The sequence below is a fragment of the Vigna radiata genome, chromosome 5 (genome assembly GCF_000741045.1).
Source record: "Vigna radiata var. radiata cultivar VC1973A chromosome 5, Vradiata_ver6, whole genome shotgun sequence".
Taxonomy (NCBI): Eukaryota; Viridiplantae; Streptophyta; class Magnoliopsida; order Fabales; family Fabaceae; genus Vigna; species Vigna radiata.
The window spans coordinates 6,320,027-6,333,148 of record NC_028355.1 but is presented as its reverse complement, the minus strand read 5'-3'; the positions used below and the strand labels follow the sequence as shown (position 1 = coordinate 6,333,148).

At 31.7% G+C, this 13,122-nt stretch overlaps 1 pseudogene; it reads left to right on the top strand.

Moving 5' to 3' along the window:
- The window catches only part of LOC106760772, a 32,508-nt pseudogene extending 20,665 nt beyond the window's left edge, over positions 1 to 11,843 (top strand).
- The last annotated feature ends 1,279 nt before the right edge of the window (positions 11,844 to 13,122 follow it).

Below are 13,122 nucleotides of genomic sequence, written 5' to 3'. Positions count from 1 at the left end.
TACATTACCAAAACTATAGCAATTTCATACATTACCATAACTATAGCAATTGTTATTATAGGGGTATATGCCGCGGTTCGCCAGCGAACCGCGGCATATACCCCTGCAACTTCTGAAATTCTCTGACTGATGGGTTACTTCAGAAGTGACATGGGGTATATGCCGCGGTTCCCCAGCGAACGGCGGCATATACCCCTGTAATGTTATGAATACAACTGTCTCCCCAACTGCCTTCTTGGAAATGACAGGGGTATATGCCGCGGTTCCCCAGCGAACCGCGGCATATACCCCTGTAACTTCTGACATTCTCTGACTAAGTCAGCCCCTGCAATAAATTGGCATGGGTATATGCCGCGGTTGCCCAGAGAACCGCGGCATATACCCCTGTTATTTAATTTTTTATCCAAACGTGGGTCAAAGGGGATGGTTGACTGGAGGATATGCCGCGGTTCCCCTCTGAACCGCGGCATATTCCTTCGATTTATTTACAGAACTGCCACCGCGCACCATTATGCTGCGATTTCTGGTGAATCGTGACATAATGTGCGCGGTAAAAACCCAATTTTTTACTAGTGTTAGTAATGATAAAAGGTTTTGAATAGTCATTAATTACATAAACGGAAAATAAGTTTTAATTTTAGTTTTGATGATCACAAAAATGACCAAGTTCAATGAGCCAAAGCTTGTTTTAATAAAGACTGAATGATGTAGATATTAATAAAAGAATATACTATATCTTCAACTTTTGTAATTAAGAAAAAAAATAAACAAACAAAAATAACTTTTTTTTTCTCGCTCTAGGATTATCTGAAGAAAATTTAGTGAAACGAAACAAGTTAGAGATCTAAATAAACAATTCTAATAATCAATAGTATTAGGATAACAGATGAGAAAAAGTATGGGATAAGAAATATTAACTTTGATCGTAAAGAAAATTAATATGCGCTTATTTTTTAATACCATATGTCAAATCAACTAAATATTACGATTCGTGATCAATTCGGTCCATGGATTTGAGCTAGATTGGATTTGAAAAAAAACACATTTATTTTATATGGGTCAATTTTAAATCCGATTTCCTCGGGTTAAACCTGTAGTGAGCTAGGTCACTCACCTAACTTAATTTAATTATTTATTATTTTGTGTTTCAATATTATTAGTTAACATTTTTTTATTGTATCGTAAATGAGAATAATGAAAAATATGTTCCAAAAGAGCACAATATTATTAATTTATCCATGACTCCAATCTTATAAATGGAGTTATGATACAAAAATTATCAATATTATAAACTTACTTATTCGCTTTTTGGGTTTATTTTTAGATACATTTGAGTTGTATGTTAATTTTTTTATTTTGAAATTTTTTTGGAGTTTAATGTCTTTTTAGAGTGAAATTAATTAAATTTGAATTACAAAAAAATTGTATTTTTTTATTTTTAAAAAAAACTTGTAATTAAGTGAGTAAGTGATTCATCCCGTTTAACCTATCAATCTATGTGAGGCAGGCCAAATTCAAATGTTTTTCAGCTTGCTAATAAATAAACCAGATTAGGTTCACTCACTAAATAGTCAACCCATGATGGACTGGGTCGAGTTGGGTCAGATAGCCCGTTAGCACTAATCCAAACCTTATCAATATTAATATTTTTTTAAAATTGTACAAAACTTTCTTTTATATATATATATATATATATATATATATTGAACTCCTTTTATAATAACAAAATCCCATTGATGACTTATTTAATTTGGTACTCTTTGTAATATAGTAGAATGCATCATGAGAAATCTGGAAATAAGATTCTTAACAAAAGCTAAAAATGGAATTGTGTAACAAATGAAAAGAATTATTTATTTTTTAATAATAAAAGATGAATTTTTATATAGCAACTTATTTTCTGATAATGAAGCGTTTTTTCTTTAGGGATACATTTTGGGGAATCCACTAACAACTAGAAGGGAACGAAACTATGAAATCCCTTTTGCTCATGGAATGGCTCTTATTTCTGATGAATTATATGAGGTGATTTAATTTTATTATAATTCATGAATTTCTATTTTTAAGGATTGTAATCAATAAAAAAAAAATCAAAGACTAAGGAATTCTCTTAAATTATGAATAGTCACTACAAAAAAATTGTAAAGGAAACTACATGGATGTGGACTCCGAAGATGTATTATGCTATAAAGATATGGAGTCATTCAATAAGGTATGCATTCTCTCTTTTTTTCTATCCCTTCTTTTCTTATAAAATTTTGGTGACTAGAATTTGTAATGAAATAATAAAAAAATCATAAGGTCAACTATTGTTTCTATTAGAATTTTAAGAGAAAAAAAAAGATAGTTATTATGTTAGTGTAATGTAGTAAATATAAGTTGTAAAAAATAGTTTTGCAAATAATGAATAATGTCGAGGAGGAGAAGTTTATATTGATCTTTCATGTATGTTAGAATAAGAGGCTTTACATATTTATATACTTGAACCACTAATTCTACTATTTTCACTAATGGAAAAACGTTGTTTAACGTCGGTTATTTTGGGCTTTTAATGTCTCATTCATAACCGACGTCAATACTGGTGACGTTAATGGGACGTCAAACATCCTGTATAACAGACGTCTATACATATGCCAGTTAGTGCCATGTCGGACGTCACTAAACGTCGGTGCAAGCGTAAACCGACGGCTAAAGGCAATATATACACGTCTATAGAAAGCAACAATCGACGTCTAAGAGCATGTAAAGACTTCGAACACGTATCTAACCGTCGTCTAATGTCACTATAGACGTCAGTGTATGCATTAACCGACGTTTAATATAGACGTCGTGTTTTAATGCAGTTTTGTTCCTGTCTTTGGATAACCCAGTAGCACATTCTTTCTTTGCTAGTTTCTCCATAAAAAAGTTTGCCTCTTTTGAATTTCTCATAGCATTTCAACCCAAAACCGAACCTGGGTCTTTGCTTAGTTCCATTTTCAACCGCAAGAGAGAAAAATTACGGTGAAATGATAACTAGGCAACGACCCAGGATCATTTTTGGGTCGAAACGCCACGAGAAATCCAAAAGACGCCGCTTTTTCTAGGAGGCAACTAGCAAAGGAAGAATGTGGTACTACGTTACCCCAAGGGAGGAACAAAATTGCACTAAAACACAACACAAGAAAAACAAATATTAATCAGTTGAACCATAAAATAATCGATGAAAGACCGAACAATGTTTAAACGGTAACCATAAAAAAACATGCACCTGGGATGCAATGCCGCAAGAGAGAAAACGTAGAGGAGGAAGACAATGATGTTATCATAAAAAATAATGCAATGCCGCAAGAGAGGAAAAGGGGAGGAGCCGCAAGAGAGAAAAAGGAGAGGAGGAAGACGATGATATTAGAAACTGCAATATGCCGCGAAGAGTCTACAGTTTATTTAACATGAAATGGGTCGTCGGTTGCTCCAGAAACCGACGTCTATAGTCCCCTCGACGTAGGTTATTTAACTAATTTGACATCCAAGATAACATTTAAACTGACTTTTTGAATGCCCATTAGATGTCGGACGCTAGGGGAGCCGACGTCTAGGGCGCTGAACCGATTGACGTTTCATTTCCTGTCAGAGAAGTAGACAACAGTTGTGAAGGGGTGCCGACGTCTATATTATTATAGACGTCGGTCCTCTGCTATCGGACGTCGAAGTGCCTCGGAGTTTGGTGAACATAATTAATTACAGGCACATAGACGTCGCGTACCCCAAAAATGCGACGTCTAGTTTGCAGAAATTTTTGTCTTCCCGCCTTCCGGACAGGCTATAGACATCGATTTTTGACTACTTAACGTCTAAGCGCTTGGGAATCAGGTGACCAACATTAATTGCAACCAAGTATACGTCGGTCCCCTATCACAACTGACGTCTATAGCGTAGGAAAAGACTGTCTTCTCATATACCTAAGTACATTAGACGTCGGTTTAGAGCAAAGCTGACGTGTACTATATAATAGACGTCTCTTTCCTGTGAAACCGACGTCTAGGTTACCAACCTTTTTACGATAATGCCACCGTCCACTCATGTACGTCGGGCTAGACTCGCACCGACGTCGTATGGGTGACGTTAAACGCCATTTTTCCACTAGTGTTTTTAGATTATTTTAGATCTTCTTAACTTTTTTAATTATCTTATTATTTCAATGTTGGGTTTTATTTATTATTTATCTTTCTAGCATAATATTTTTTAACACTTCTTTAAAACTGTCACATGTAATTAATTAACTTAAAGAAAAAACGATTTTTGATACTATTATATGAAAAATTAAATACTTTATTTATTATTGTAAAAATAATTAAAATAAGGTGGAAATAACAAATTATCTAACTACATCTTATAATATTTTAAAAATTTCCAAATTAATATATTAGTTTCAAATATATTTCAAAATTTCTTCATAAGATTTTTCCATGCGTCTTTTGGTTCTAAATGGCATCAACATGATCCATAACACCATCTTCCATATAATGATACAGGTTATACGATTATCACACAAATATAAATAAACAAAAATGAGCTAATCAAAAAAGAATATAAGATAGTAAATAATATTCACACTCACCCACACTGTTCAAATAATCCATTCCAATCCAAGAAATTACATCACATTTGTGATACACCATAAAGCATTACCACCAAGTGATACTAAACTACATCACACGAAATCACATGTGATATCAAACAATATCACAAAAAACCACATCACCTTCAAGTGATACCAAAAAATATGCCATTATCTTAAAACATACTGTCACAACACCTGCTTACCAAAGCAGCCTAGTATGATTCAACCTATCTGCTTCCATAACCCTTACAAGTAATAGTATGTCTAAGCCCAAATCCTTAGGTTAGACTTTCCTCTACTTACTTCCATAAGCCTTACAAGTATACTCTGTTTAAGCCTAAAGCCTTATTGTCAGGATCTATTTCTCCTACTTCTATAAGCCTTAAGAGTATCAATTCTACTTAAGCCCAAAGCCTTATGGGCAACACAACCTCTCTTTTTTCTGACTTACGGAAGCCTCAGGCAAAAAGGAACAAAACTTGACTTTACAAGTTATTGAAATAAGACATGACAATCAAACTTGTCTTCCAATACCAATTGAGACGGTCGAGACAACACATAAATTATCTCCCAATACCAATTGAGACAAACAAGCCATATCACACCAAGTAGAAAAACAAATCAATCTACAACATAGCACGGTCCAAATAGAACATCAACAATCAACCACATAGTTTGAACCCTACACAGGCAACTTAACATTCATCATAAGTAACTCGACAATTATTGCACACAACTCAAAAATCATCACAAATAGCTCAACTAAGGTAAAACATCCACAAGTCAATCTCTAAAACACATAGACTAACTCAGTCAATAACCCATGCAACCTAACAAACCTCTCAAACAACTCGGCCAATACTAGAAACCTCATGGCCGAACTTTAGAACTCATGGCAAAGACTAACAAGCACAACATGCAACAAGCAATGTCTCAATCTAAAGTAAAAAAAATAGGATAACTCCCATTACCTTGGTTTACTATAATTATGCCTAAGCCCACCACCCTTTTAGATATTTATTTTTCCTTGGTCTTACACTTTTAGATTTTTCTTTTCTTGTAACTTCTAGAAGTTGGTATAAAATATAATAGTTCTTAATTCAAATTCAGACAACTCCAAGCATAAATCATATAAATTTAACTTTGGGTGATACCTTGGTGAATATGTTCTCAACTTGACTTGATTTTCTGCCTAATAGTACTTGAGTTAAATTTGCTTGTTTGATTATACCCGTTTGATAAAGTGATATTTAATAAGTATATTGAATGGACTATTTCCTATTATCATAGTTGGCTTGTTATTACAGTAGATGATAGAAAAGTTATATTGTTGTTCTTCCATTTATTCAAATATTATTCCACATCTTGTGGATTGACTTGTAGTTCTTACAACTGTCATGTAAATTGTTTCAACTATTGACTAATTTTATGCCTATGAAAAAGAATCCCGATCCAAGTGAGAAGGTATAACCTGATCTACTATTCATGTCAACCAACCACTATTAGTGGAATTGACTAGTCTTAAGTTTTGTCATGAATTTGTTCTATATACCAAACTCTTTTGTGCCTTAGGGACATGTTAAAATTCGTTTTTGTTTCTTCGAAGTGTACGTGATTTACATTAACCTTGACAAGAGATTTCTATCTTACATAATTTTTGGCTTTTTGGTTGTTAGATATAGTAAGTTTTTTATTAAACACCTTTGATATGATACATCAACTTCTTGTGCTCTATCATCTTTTTGCATCTTCCCATTTGTCACTAGTGGAGTAACAACAAAATTTTCATCAGACATCTTGAACTTCTTTAGTGAAATCTCAATATATTTATTTTGAGAGGTAAGCATTCCTTCTTTTTGTTGTCTTACTTCTCTATGTCGAGGAAGTAATTCATCAAGTCAAGGTCGATCATCTCAAATGTTTTCATCATTTTTTCTGAGTTCCATCATTATATCTATGTATATAAGATATACTTATAGATATATCATATGAGCATCATATTGCCTATAAGTCGTGATGTATAAAGTTGACTCACTTTTTCTCCTCTTGAATCCTTGATGATAATGTAGTCATCAATTTTGTTGTACCAAGATCAAGGAGCTTGCTCGAAGCCATATACAATTTTAACTTATGTTTCTTTTCTCCATTTTAACTTCACCTATCACACATGTATCTCCATTAAAGTGAACAATGTAACATTTGTCCATCATTGGCTAGTGTTCAAGAGATTCTTTTAAGATTTGAAACTAAAGGACTTCTTTGATGACTCTCGTACCTTTCTTTATCTCCACAAGAACAATGGTTTTACCTTTTATTTCCACTAGAGCATCGTTCCTTAATCAAACTTTCACTTTGATAGCGTCATCGATATTTCTAAATATGTTAATTTATTTGGAGATGTGATCATTGAATTCGTTATCCAAGTACCAACTTTGTTTTGGTTTTCAATGAAATCTCATGTGAAACACATGAAATCACTAGAAAGGGAAAGGAGTGGGGTTTAAGTAGTGTTTTAAAACTTTTTCAAAAATAGTATTTAATATTACTTTGTAGGGGTTAGACGGTCTGCAATAATAGTTAAACACTTAAGTTTAAAAAGAGCTTTTAATGAAAAACTTTCAAAAATAAAAACAGTAAAGCAAACTTTGTTTTTATATCAGTTTGCTCCAAACTGAACTATGTCTAATTCTCTCTTAAAATCCTTTAAGGGGTTCCACTGAATACGAGTTAACCACTCGTGATTTACAAACTAACCAATTGGTTAGACGAGTTTCACCACACCTAATATCAACACTAGTTCAGCTGATTAGAATGTTTAATTCCACTGAGTTAAACTTATAAGTGTTTGAATTTACTTATGAATCTAAAAACAACAAAATGTTTTTGAAATATTATAAAATAGAAGATTACTCTCGTAGAGAGGATATGAAAACAATACAAAGAACTTGTAAAAACTTGTAAAAGAGATTTTCAAAGATGAGTCTTAAAAGAAATAGCTTAGAGAGAAGTAGTGAGCGTATAACAATAATCTTGATAGCCAAAGTTTTTTTTCTTCTCTTCATGCAAACTTCTTTATATAGGTGTCTTCTAAAGAGATATGTTACTCAGAGCTTTTTACTTTCTTCTAGAGGTGTAACCTTTAAGTTAGAGTCAAAAGCTATGTTGCATCTTGGCAAAACAATTGTATTGAGCTTACAAAAAGAGTTGGCAGAAGGTATGTAAGAGACATTTCTTGAATATCCTTCTATCTCTTAACATTGTTTTGATTCTGAGCAGGCTTTTGAATAAAGTTGATAATCTGCATAAAAACACAATGTACAAAAGAGTACTAGATCGTATATGTATTAAAGCGTTAGACAATCCTAAGCGTTTAAGCATGATACAAGTATTATCATTTAACGCTATCTTTTTTGAGTAACTTTTAAGCGTTTAAGATATATAGTGTTTGAGGTATATAGTGTTTAGTGCTGGTTACATATATCCTAAACTGTCTAACTTTTATTAGATGCTATTGCAATTTGATGTTCTATTATAGTCCTTGTAACATTTAACACTTATTAAACAAACGTTAGACACTCTTATGTCATTAGACGCTCTTGTATAATTGAGGCACTTAAAGAGTAACGTTTAACACTTTCAATTATTTGTCTTAAACGATTAAGCATTATTTCGTTTTAGATGTTTATTTTAAACTTCAAAACAAGGTTGCTTAAACGATCTTGCCTTAACGTATAACAAAAAAATATGTTGTTCACAATCACGTTCTTTGATGAAATTGTTTGATGTTGGTTTTTGTTATAAAAGTTCTTTTTTATGTGTCTAAATTTGTTATAAGACTAACATTACTATCAACCTTTGTAAGTGATTTGACTTTTTACAAATATCACATTGAGAATAATTGTCTTTATTGGACTTTGGGAAACTTTTAGAATTATTGTTTCTAAGTTTTTTTCCCTTTTTTTCCTTTATTCTAATATTTTGATTTATCCATTGATTGGAAAACATTTTAAAAGTGTCTTTGTTATACCTTTTCAATCTTTGCTAAAGGGAGCCTATTCGTTTTGTCAATGATTATGGAACTTTTTGAAAATACTATGAAATAATAGATATTTTTAGGTAATTGATAATGCTAATTCTTACCATTATTTAAGCATCATTTTAGTGGCAAAATCAACTCCTTCATAACTTTTACTTTGTTTTATCCTCACGTTTAGTGTGTTTTCTAGTTTTCTTGTGTTTATTTAGTATATGCTTGTTTTTACCTCTAATCTCTATGTTCGAGTGTGTGAAATAAAGGAATAGGAAGCAATTCTAGTGGAGGAAAACAAGCAAGACCTCAAGGGAACATGTTTTGAAACAATAAAAGATCAATCTGAAGCAAATACCCATGTTGGACGCCTTTGGAATTGCACAGGAGCCTAAATTTTAGAATGCTGTCAAAACCGCCCAAGCTGGGCGCCAGAAATCCAAGTTGGGCGCCAGAGTTGCAAAGAAGTCCAAGCTGGGCGCCAGAACTCCAAGCTGGGCACCAGAGCTGCAGAGAGAATCCGCGCTAGGCACGAGATCTTGTTGTTTTTCACATCTGATGCAGTGAAAAGTGGCGCTGGGTGCTAGGAATCCGAGCTGGGCGCGAATTCTCGCTGATTTGTCAAAAATGGGTTATTTAAACATGGCTCTCGGGATTTTTGAGAGACTTCTCCTCCTACACTTCATTCTTCACCTAGAGAGATCGGGAGAGGCCCTTGGAGGCTATTTGGGGTGTTGGGAAGCTCTCCATCTCCTCCTTGGGTCTTCAAGCTTCTTCAATGGTGACTTTGCCCCTTTTGGGTTGAGGAAGAAGATGGGTCACAAATTGGAAATGGAGATGCGAAGGGGAGGCGCAAATGGAGCATGGAGCAGCTGTCAAGAACCTTGGGAAAGACTTTGCATCTTCTCTTTGGTTTCAATTTCTTCCTTATCTCTTCAATTTTGTGAACCCTAAGTTCTCCTCCATGGAGGGCTTTTCCTATTTGTTGAGATTAGTTGTAAAAATTCTTATGTATTTTGTGATGTTAATTATATATGCTTTTCCAATTCATGTTAGTATTTGATTTCTATGCTTAATGCTTGTTGTGGCTTGATCACCCATGACATGAATTGTGGTTCTTGAAGTATTGAGAAATATGATTGAACCTAGAATTGAAATTGAATTCTTATTGGATGGAATTGAGATGTTTGTAAATGTATGAGAATGAAGTGGATGAACTCTAGTCTTGACAAATTGTAAATGCACTATGTTAAATTCCTTGCACACCAACTGTTTGATAAAAATACCAAAAAAGATTTTCTTATGTTTTTGTGCACTTTGATGTCTAATTGAGTTATGAAAGGAAGAATTGTCATGTGTTGCACAAGTCTCTTGGGAAAACGATACCTAGTCTTACCAGTTTTATTACTTGAACGATTTGGTACATTTGCCAATGAGTTAACAGTAATTGGGTAAGATATCTATATCCTAAAAATAACCAAACATAACTTTGGAACACCTCAGAATTTTAGAGGAAATGGTAAAGGTTAATTGTTTTGTTATGATAGTTTAAGAGATTGTTTTAGTAACAATGTACTAAATATAGATGTAGGTAGCAGCATTGAGGGCAGTATGTTAGAAATTTCTATTACTTTTTATCTATTTTCTATTTTATATATGTTGGATAAGACACTTTTACATTTTTCTAGATTATTTTAGGCTTTTTTAACTTTTAGAACTATCCAGAATTATATAGTTGCAATTTCTAGATTTATCTATTATTTACTTATAGTTCTATGGGAATTTATGTTTCTAGATTTTTGTTTTCTTGTAACTCTTAGAAAACTCTATCCAATTTAAGAATTCCATTGCCACAGCTTGTATCGGGACTTTCTACTTACAATATTTTGGAGCTGTTGTGTGAGTTCGATCATTCTCTACCTCCTTTGAGAAGATCCCTAAATGAGAAATTTTCTGGAAAGCATTTCTGGAAAACTGATATCGAACTGCCAAACGTAAAATGTCCGGTAATGTTCATGCCTTAATTATTACACTATGTTCTCTAATTACTGTTTCCTTTCCATGTATTTGGCAATGATGTTTGCTTCCTTTCCAATGTAGAGTTATACATCATTCCTATCTGCTTATTGGGCAAATGATGATAATGTTCGAACTGCACTTAATGTTCGCAAGGTGAGTTCATACAACTCACTGGTTTTGGTTTTCCTTTACAAATGCTAACTACATTATATAAGAATTACAAATGCATGTGTTGTAGGGAAGTATAGGAACATGGATTCGTTGTCATCATGATGAACGTTTCAAGAACGATATTTCAAGCAGCGTTGAATATCACGCAAATCTTAGTATAAAAGGCTATCGTTCACTAATATACAGGTGAATGTTCTTTCTTTATGCTCTCATGTTGCATAAGGTAAAACTATACAGATTAACTATATATAATTCAAATTTCTTGTGGCAAATAACAGTGGCGATCATGACATGGCGGTTCCTTTCTTGGAAACTGAAGAATGGATAAGATCATTAAACTACTCAATTGTTGATGATTGGAGGCCATGGAATTCAAATGGCCAAGTTGCAGGGTATAATTTTATAACTTTCTTTTTTTCTTACCATAATTTGAACCATATCTCTTGTCTTCCAACAATACCATGCAGACCAAGAATGTAGTTATATCTAACCATGCTTAATATATATAAAAAAAATAATTAAATTATGCACTTAATGTTTGAGTTTCCTACATGTAGATACACAAGGACTTACTCCAATCAGATGACATTTGCAACTGTGAAGGCAAGTATCTCATTCTCCTTGTTGCACTTGTGGCTCACGTACGCATATATATATATATATATATATATATATATATATATATATATATATATATATATATATATATATATATATAGTGTATAAATCTTGGGTAGTTTTTTGTTTTATTATATTTTAGTCCAATAATTTCAGGGTGCGGGCCACACAGCTCCGATGTACAAATCGGAAGAATGTTTTGACATGTTCAGCAGATGGATTTCTAAAAGGGCTTTGTAGGAAAATAAAACAAATATGCCATTTACTATGGTGCGAAGGACCGAATTTAGCTGTTTCCTAATAAATGTGTTTTTATGAACCAAAAATAATATTATACCTTCTAAATATTAAAGAGGGACTAAGTAACTCTATTGAGTAATGTTGTAATTTTGAATAATCGCTTAAAAAAACAAAATGATATTTCTTTCCATTATTATATTTATTTGCGAGTTTATTATGAATGACAGTATTTGTAACAAATCGAGATGAGTTAATACACAATGTTTATCTGTAAATAACCTAATAATTAATGTATCTCTCATTAAAGAAGAGTTATTAAATTTATTTCACTATCAATCATCACAAATATTGATATATTGAAATTTAATTATGTTTTATTTATTATAATCTTAATAAACAATTTAGTTGAGGGGTCTTGCTTCCTTAACTTGTTTGAATTAGTTCATATAGATTAATTATGAACTATGTTAATACTAATTTTATTACTTCTTTATTTTTTACATCCCAATCTAAATAATGTACGTTAACAACGATCAATTTATTCTTTGTATATTTTTATTATTTTAATTTTACATCAATAAAAAAATGTAATCTATTATATTTCAGATTTAATTTGTATTTTGGTTTCACTTGCTTAAGGAGTTTATTCAATGTGTTTTTTATATTATTTTTTTGTTTTCAATTCTGTCTGGATTTTATTCAAATGTTTTAATGTATTTTTTTTGTTATTTTAACGTTAATATCTTTTAAAAAGTAATCACATGTCAATATTTTGACTTCTTTTCTTTTTATTCTGAGTTTGCTTTTTTATTTTTTTGTTGGTTTTTTTAATTCTAACAAATTGAATTCAATCATATATACTTGAAAACATTTTAGATATTTAATAAATTTATTGATATTTACTTGATTAATTTTATTTTATTTATTGAGTGAATGATAATTATATAATAATGGATGAACAATTTCATTATGGATGAACTACGAATTAATTTGTTTTATTTTAGAATTCTCTACAAAAAAAATTCTTTTATTGATTGTTTTTTTTACTTTTGACTTTGGAAGGAGTGTCTTGAAATTTGGTTTAAGTTTAATTAGTCATTTAATTCATTTTTTTATAAAACTTTTAAATAAGTCTTTTTTCTTTTTTTTTTAATTAGATCTTTATTTTTGAAAAATTGATCAAATTTGATCTCCTTTCATTAGTATTATAAGAACAATGTTAAAGACATGTCATGTTTCACTAAATTGTTTTTGAAATTTTTTTACTTTTTTTTTTTAATTTTCTTTTACAAAATTTTTTGTTGTTTAAGTGTTAGGTTTCTTTCACGTATCACTGTGATGTCATTTGTTAGTGTGAATTTGGGTTGACTAATTGTATTCTATACTTAATTTCTTATTACATTATGTAATAATTTTGGACTTTACATTATATTTTCTATTCTTT